Source organism: Molossus molossus, unplaced genomic scaffold, assembly GCF_014108415.1.
Source record: "Molossus molossus isolate mMolMol1 unplaced genomic scaffold, mMolMol1.p scaffold_m16_p_6, whole genome shotgun sequence".
NCBI lineage: Eukaryota > Metazoa > Chordata > Mammalia > Chiroptera > Molossidae > Molossus > Molossus molossus.
The window spans coordinates 33744045-33752962 of record NW_023425399.1 but is presented as its reverse complement, the minus strand read 5'-3'; the positions used below and the strand labels follow the sequence as shown (position 1 = coordinate 33752962).

At 42.0% G+C, this 8918-nt stretch overlaps 1 pseudogene; it reads left to right on the top strand.

Moving 5' to 3' along the window:
- The first annotated feature begins 4686 nt into the window (after window positions 1-4686).
- On the top strand, window positions 4687-5478 carry LOC118618528 (annotated as a pseudogene).
- The last annotated feature ends 3440 nt before the right edge of the window (window positions 5479-8918 follow it).

The window sequence follows — 8918 nt, the reverse complement described above, 5'->3', positions numbered from 1 at the left end:
ATAACAGTGGCCAGAGTGAGCATAAATTTATACTCACATGAAGAGAAGAGAAGAAAAGAAGAATGGAGCGGAGAAGGAGAAGGAGAATGGAGAAAGATTAGACCATACTTAAAATGTTTTACTCTTTAAGGAAGAAGAAGGAATGTCCAGAGTGACTGGACATGTGATGAGTTGGGCATCCGTGACGATGGCTGAAAAGTTTTGAAGGAAGGAAGGTAGCAGGGTAGAGGGGGTCAATGGGGGGGCAATGGGGGAGAGGGGCATCTATAATACTTTCAACAATAAAGATTTTAAAAAGAAGAAAAACAAAACACACACAGCTCAACCAGAGTGGCTCAGTTGATTGAGCATCGTCCAGTGCACCAAAGGGTTACTGGTTCAATTCCTGGTCAGGGCACATGCCAGGGTTGCAGGTTTGATCCCCAGTCAGAGAGCGTAAGGAAGGCAACCAATCGATGTTCCTCTCTCTCTCTCTTCTCTTTCTCCCTTCCTCTCTCTAAGCATGTCCTTGGGTGAGAATTTTTTTTTAAAGTACGCATTTATACTGCATAATTTGATATAAACAAAAAGTTACAAGCTCTTTAACTTAACAAGAAAAATAGAGGCCCCCCACACTCCAGTTCTTCCATTCACACATTACTCTCCCCATCTCCCTACAAATACAAACAACTTCACTATAAGGAAAATGATGCTTCCTAATTCATTGCCCATGCATGGTACTGTACACCCGTCATTATTCAATTCTCATTTTGCGAATAAGACACAGAACATTTTACAAGCACAGGGCAAGCCATTTATGGATGGGAATGTTGAATTACTTTCCCTTGCTTACTGCCAAGCATCAGGTGGCTCCATAAACAAACTGGCTGGGAACACACACATATTTCCAATCAACACCTGCCTTTGAAAATTCACAGGGTCTCTTGTCAACAGTCCAACTTGCAGAGTATCAGGTTCCCACTCACCTTTTTTAACATCTAGTAATTAACCAGAAAGACAATCTGTCAGGAGTCTTATGACTGTGGTAAAGGAAGCACTAAGTGCAGGTAGCTGTTAACCTTGATCTAAAAGACCATTGAGAATACTCCTGTTACACCATCCAAATCATCTCTGGGGTGCTGATGGTTCTACTGCTAAACAAAAGTCATTTTTCTTCCTCATTCTGCTTTTGAACTCTATTGGAAAACAACTTTTCCTGGTAACATGACTATTGCCAAAGGATAATGATGATCCTTATGTCATGTAATAACACCTCATATCTATATCTATGTAACAGCTCTGCCTTCCAAAAATTCAAAGCACTTTCATGAAGCTCTGCTCTATCACTTTCATCCTCGCTGAAGCAGATGGAGGCATATGTACAATCCTCATGCAGAGGCCAGGAAAACAGAGACTCTCAGAGGTTAAGCTGGTCCTCTGAGGTTGCACAATCTGGTTAATGCTGAGGCCTGGACACTCTGCATTCATTTACTGAGATGCTTTTGCTTCTCCTAAAGATTCCGAAACACATAAATACACTAATCTGAAATGAAGAATAATAATGTTACTCAAGGTAAAAAAATATTTCACTCTCTTGCCATCTAATAACCATGTATACTGTTTAAGGGCCTTTGAAAAATGTCCAGACCCCTTATATCTAGATGAGTAACAATTATAAGGTGGAGACTGACCATCAGTAGATATGCAGAACAGAGAAGAGACAGAGGTAGGAGTTGCAAGGGTGTTACCTCCAGCCTCACTATGTATCTAAAACCAATGAGAACTCAAGCACCATACCAGACACTGTATGCATGATTTCTCACTTAATCCTGCATCAACCTATAAAGAAGGTGATAGCATCCCCACTTTACAGAGGAGGAAAGTTAGATTTGGGAAGTTAAGTCACTTTTACGAGAACTCTAACCAGGAAGTGGCAAATTCTAGGTAGTCTCACAAAGGAGGTGGTCCACTGCGCCTAGAAGTCCTTAAAAATAATCTGCCTTCAGTTGTGAGAAAGACAGAATGATGGGTCCCAGATAAATGACCTGAGTGCACATATTAAGCTGAATCATAAGAAATTACTGATATTCACCTGCCATCCACTTACAAAAATGGACATTTCATATAATTCAGGCTATTTTTAGAGGAGGGGCTGAGGTGTACTTGGGGAAAAAAGTCTCAAAAGATTAATACTGAAGGTAAATAAAGTCAGACGCTGCCTTTGAGAACACAACTGAGGGCTTTAAATGAAAGAGGCTGGCTGGGTGGAGAATTTAACTCAAGAAATGCACCAGTTCATAATAGGCTTAGTGAGAAAGGGTGTGTTCCCACCACTGGAGCAGAAATTTCTTTTCCCAAGCCCTTCTAGGATTTTGCCCTTCCCATTCATCTTTTCCAATCAAATTGATCCCTTAGGTAAACACAGGAAGGATTAGAGACCTTTAATTGGCTTTGAGGAAGAAATGGTAATCTAAGATGCCTGGGCAGGGACTATCTTGTGTCTTGTGGGAGAGAAGCAGGGAGAGAAAGAGGAACGGAAATATCTGCAGCCTGACAAACAGTTCCCAGCCACAGAGGAGAATATTCAAGAACAGACAGGATTGTTGACCCATTCACCCAAATTAGGCCCTGAGCTATGAGCATGACATCTCGGATTTCTTTCTTCACTCCAGCCCTTCCTGAGTGAAATAGGAAAGTTCAATGGCATCCCAGAGTCTAGATCAGTGTTTTCACACTTCAGTATGCATCAGTGTCACCTGGAGCCTTGGAGGGGGGGCGGCCAAACATTTTTATTGATTAAGTCTGCAGTAGGTCCTAATAAGTTGCTGATTGTTCAAGGAGCACACTTTAAAAACCACTAGCCTAACCCAGCCAGTGTGGCTCAATTGGTTGAGCATCATCCTATGCACCAGGAGGTCATGGTTCCATTCCTGGTCAGGGCACATGCCTGAGTTGCAGGCTCCATGATCCACAGTGGGGAACCTGTAGGAGGTAGCCAATCGATGTTTCTCTCTCATTGATGTTTCTGTCTCTCTCTCACTTCCTCTTTCTGAAATCAATAAAAACATATCTTAAAAAGAATTTAAAAATAATAATAATAAAATAAAAATGGAAACCACTAGCCTAACTCCCTGTTATGTACAATTGCATTGTGTCTTCCTGAGTGCCATGCTACATGAGCCGTATCTGTACATATGGAAGCCTCATGATCCAAGGAGGATAAACCACAGAGATGATGCTCTCCAAGGGACTGTGACGATAAAGCACTGGCTTTGGTGCAAAACAAGTTGCAACACAGCTGACTCTGTAGGATTCCTGTTAATAGCAATAGTTAACAGTTATTGACCAGTTCCCATGTTCCAGGCAGTATGTCACCTCTACCCATATAATCTTTGAGATAAGTGTACTGTTATTACCCCTGTTTTATAAATGTAGACTCTGAGCGTCATTGGGCTAAGTCCATGTTCACTCATAGAATGAGGGAGCTGGACGTAGAATCCATGACTGTCTGACTTAACTGCTGTACACTGTGCTTACTGAACTCTAGAAGCACTAGATCAGGAAAAGGGAGGTCCACCTTCAGTGATCTTTAGTAAAGAAATAATTATAGATGAATGGGAGGCCATAGCTCTGCGTAATGCAAACATTCTCCTCCAGCCTCATTTCCTCCTCGACCTTCCCCATGCTAACACATGGGGAAATGCTTCATGTGTTAAAGTACAGAAGATTAGAAGAGGGGTGCCGGCTGCCAGAGATGGGGCCTTAGATCTACGTATCTTCCCTGTTGAAACAAACACCTCATTCCTTGTGGGAACATCACCTGGTGTTTGGGAACTCTGGCCCTGGAAATATTATGGTTTGAGGTTCCAAAGAAAGTTGATTGCAAGGGGTGGGACATCTTAAATAGAAAAGCTACTTACTTTTATGACACCCAGTTCTTGCATTGTTCATTCCATCTCTTTGATGTTGTGGGGCAGCAGGGGGAGAATGGAGCTCCAGAGATACCAGGCTCTTATCTGAATGGAGAATTGCTTTTATTGTTACTGCTCATTTGCTACTTAACTAGTCTCTTAACTTGTTCCTTCACCATGAAGTTCCTACTTCAGAGCTTAATCCAGGACCTGGCTTCCAGAGGCCACTTGCCTGGGACTACAAGCTTCTGGGGTAAGAGGTGAAGCCTCCCCTCTCGATGGGAAGATGCTGAGCTTTTCCCCGGAGCTGGACATCTGACATACAAAGTTAAGATGCAAATATGTGGACCATATCACTGGCTAGGGACAGATCTTCCTGAACACTCTCCACACAATGGCCAACCACCCTGGAGTCACTAGCTCCAGAAGAGTGATGCTAGATTGTACTTCTGTCCTAACTCCCCCCTGTGCTTTACTGAACTCAAGTACACAGATGTGTGGATGCATGTGTGCTTTTAGTGAAATACATCCTATTTTCCCAAGCAATGCACTTGCCCCAAACCAGTCACCCTTCATACTGACCATTTTCAAACCTGTTCAAATATTTCCACATTAAAATTTCATATACCCTTTGACCTGGCAATAACATTGCTAGATATTTATTCTACAGATATACTTGCATTTGTGCAGAATGAGGTATAACAGAACTGACTGTAATAGTAAAATATTGGAAACAATCTAATCCATCTGATTCATCAGTAAGAAACCAGCAAATAACTTACAGGCAATCCGTCCAATGGAAAAATATGCCATCATTAAGAAGAATGAGGCAACAGATGCCTGGACCAGGACAGCCTCAGGTGTCACCACAAGTGATCAGCAGCTAAAATGTGCCTTGGACTTAATGAAGCACCTGCCTGCTCAGAGAAAAACCTCAGCAACCCATTGACCTGGTCCTCCAGTGTGAAAATCTCATGTTTTCTGTTGATCAGCCACTGAAAATTGCCAGAGACAAGGTGGTGAGAAAGGATTAGCTTTCATGTGACTACAACAGAGATGGGGACTCCTACAGGTCACCAGGGAGTAACAAGTATGACCCTCCTTTGGAAGATGGAGCCATGACTTCTGCTCGGCTGAGAAAGCAGGAGGTGAAAGCCAATGCCTCTGACCAGGATGGGGACCTGTGTTTTAAAGGCCATGTCTCATCTGTCTACCTCTAGGATCCAGATCTTGGCTTTGCTGGTATGATCCTCATAAAGAAGGCTGGAGACAGATCGAGAAGATCAAAGGCTGCTGGGATTCCCCCCACATGGAAGAAGTGCAGGAGGAATCTGGTGGTCACATGGCACATGACAAGCTGACCTCCACGGTGACGCTGTGGCTGCACACCAGGAAATCTGGTTCTGGCACCATGAACCTTGGAGGCAGCCTTGTCAGACACAGAGAAAAGGCCACTGTGAGCGACTGCTCCCCACATGCAGCCAGTATCGGGCACCTGGTAGAGGACATGAGAAACAAAATCAGAAGTACACTAAATGAGATCTACTTTGGAAAAGCAAAGATCATCAGTGGGCTGAGATCTGTGTAGATTTTTGCAGACAAATCAAAACAAGAAGGTCTTCAGAACAACCTGGTGGAGACTTTGAAGAGACAGGAACAATGTTAACCTCTGCTTCACCCTAACCTGACATGCCATGCATTGTTAGATTCCTTTCTTAGAAAACTCAGTTTCTGCTCCCTTTCCTTGTCCCTTCCCTCCCTGAGAAGTCACACAGCTGTGTCACCGACCTGCACAGCACCAGATCCCTGAGGATAAAGCTGCTAGACACCCTGCTTCATCTCAAAGGCCTGCTTCCCAACACATTTTGTTATAGAAACTCAATGTTTCCATAGAGACCGTGTGTTTTGTTTCCCCCAGGCCTTTGTCCCCCCAACACCCATTTATAGGCATAGAAAACACTGTCTGCCTCTCCTCTCTCCCACCTTTTTGTTACATTGGTGTACAAAATGTAAAATAAAAATTTATGAAATGACCGATGTGTGACAGATAGAAGAAAAACTAGAACTCTGATTCCACATGTGTTTGAGAGTTGCTTGAGGTTGGGGGTGGGCAGGAGACAGCTCTGGGGGAAGTAGCCCTCAGCATTGTGGGGTGTGGGTACTGGAGGGGTGCTGGCCATTCTGCTCTTCTGGCCACGTGCTTTTCTACCCATTTTTATGGAATGCAAAAGGTTTTTCTGTTTTGTTTTTTGTAAAAAAAAAAAAACTTTAAAAATCTACATCTTATACTTGAGCTTTCTTTCATCCTTAAAAAAATAAAAAGAAAAATAAATATATAAGAAGAAACTGGACACACACATACACACAAAGAAGAATGAGGCAGTCTACATGTGCTGACGTGGATCAAGTCACCAAAATGTATCATTCGAGGAAAATATAGAATCTTATATATGGTATGGCACCATGGGGATGGAATAAAAGAAAACTATATGTGTATATAGACATATATATGTATATGTATATGTATACATAAACACATATGATGAAAATAGAATGTTTCCAGAATATCTCTGGAAGGAATTATAAGAGACTAGTAATGCTGCCAGTTGCTTCAGGATAGGTTTCAGATGATACCACCTGCATGTTACTCATTCTTCCCAAGAGGCCTGGAAATCGATTTTGGACACTACTCCATGCAGCCTGAAGCAGAATCAAAATGGGAAGGTAACATAGAACAAGTCTCATGCCTCCTTTCTGCCACAAGGCCCCTATCTGCCAGGGTTCACACATGCTGGGACCCTGTTGACAAACACACCATCCACTCCAGTTTCTATCAAGCCCCCTCTTTAAAATTCATAGCAGAATGTTCCTATGGAAACTGCTGGCTTTTATAAAGAGAAGAATGGAGATGTAGACATAGTAAGGCAAAAATGCAAGCTTCCAGAGGACTTTGAGACAGGCCTAAAAAGAAAGCAGTACCCTCAGGTGAAATCAATTGGACGGAATGAAGTTCAAAGGGCTACATTTCCTAAAATACAGAGTTTCTGGAGATCTTAAATTTCTGTGAACAAAATCTTCAGAAAATATAGCAAATCTATGATATTTTCTCTAAATAAAGTAATATTTTTCAAAATATGCTTCTTAACTCACACACACTGTCCACTAATTCTCTGTGTACTTGTATTCGATTCCAGCCCTCCAATATGTTCCTTTATTTTTTTTCACTGCCAGGTGCATAACCAAAGCATCATGTGCTGGTACACTCCTCTGAATTTCTTAGGCACCAGAATCACAACTCTTTTGAACCAGAAGGGAAATTAGAGATTGCAACTCAGGGAGAAAATGGATTTGTCCAGGGTCCTATAACAGCATCGTTAGATGCAGAATCTTTGTATCTTTCTCTCCTAAAATGTCTACTAGTCTCTCTCTACTGGCTCTTTTATTCCAACATAAAAGAAATTCATATTTTCCTCTTATTCCTCCTCCATCTATATATCCTATGCCCTCTTTTAAGTGACTATCTTCTATGTCTTCTCTTCAACAAGCTTCTGCATTATCACCTACATTCACTGTCTCCTCTTCTTCTGCAGGTCTCCTTAACCTGGTTGCTAAGCTTCCACCCCCACCAATCCATAGAAAGTTCTCTCACTAAGGGCACCTGTGATCTATCACTGGCAAACCTTATAATGAAGCCATTCTTGTCCGTACCTTAAGAACATCTCTGCATACGTGGCACCCTTAACCACCAACTACTCCATCACCTTCTATGGCTGGCTCTCTCCTGATTTTCCTCCTGCCTCTCTTACTCCTTCTCAGTCCCTCCTCAGAAAAATTCTCCTCTTAATCTCACTCTTAAAATGCTCTGTCCTATTTTTATCTCACTTTAAACATTTCCCTGGGTGTACCTTTCTTTTCTTATTAATTTTATTTGTATTGATGGCTTCCAAATAGCTTATCTTCCATTTTAATTGCTTCAAAAGATTTAGAACCCAACCTCAAACTTCTTATGGAATACCATCAGTTGGATGTTCCTCAGGCACATCAATCTCCACATATTCAAAATCTGAATGTATCATCATTTTTCTTCTCCAAACCAACTACGAGAGTTCCTATTTCAATGAACAGTAACATCACCTTCTTCATCAATGGAGGGTGAAATCTTGGAGTAATTCTTAACTGATACTTCTTCATAAACATCACATTCCATCGGTCACCAAATCTGAACACCTCCATCCTGAAACATCTCTACTATTTTGATTCTCAGGGCCATTTTCTTAGTTTAGGTCATATTTTGTTCAATATTCTGTTACAGGAGTGTCCTTGCTGCTGTACCTCCCTCCAATCTCTGTCCCTTCCAACCCCTGCCATTCAATAACTCTGCTTTTTTAAGGAAATCCTTTTGATGACTCTGAGTAACCTTGAGATGACAGTCCAAGCTTCTTACCTGATCTGCAATGGGCTCCATCATCTTCCCTTTCCTAGTTTTACAGCTTTATCTTCTGCTTCTCTTCTGCCTCCACCTATATGGAATAACTTACAGTCTCCCAAGGGCCTAGCCAGAATCTTGCCATCATGAGCTACATGTGTTATTTCTTGTCCTTCTAACGCCCTCCCCTGCCTCATCCACCTACTTGACTTCTCTCCATTCTGTGAACTCAGCTCAATTATAGCTTCCTTTGGGAGATTATTTTATCGTCTTCCTCATACGATTTTCCGCTGAGTTAGCTATTGTCCATCTCTGCTGTTAGAATCCTCTGTGCTTCCTTCAATTTTTTTTAAATCCTCACCTGAGGATATTTTTTTTATATATCTTCAGAAAGAGTGTAAGGGAGAGAGAGAGAAACATCAATGTGTGAGAGACACATCAATTGAATGCCCCCCACATGACCTCAACCAAAGCCAGGGACTGAACCACATCTGAGGTCAGTACCCTTGACCAGAATTGAACCCATGACTCTTTGGTCCATGGGCCAATGCTCTAACCACTAAGTCATACTGGTCACTGCTGCTTCCTTCAATTTTTAATGC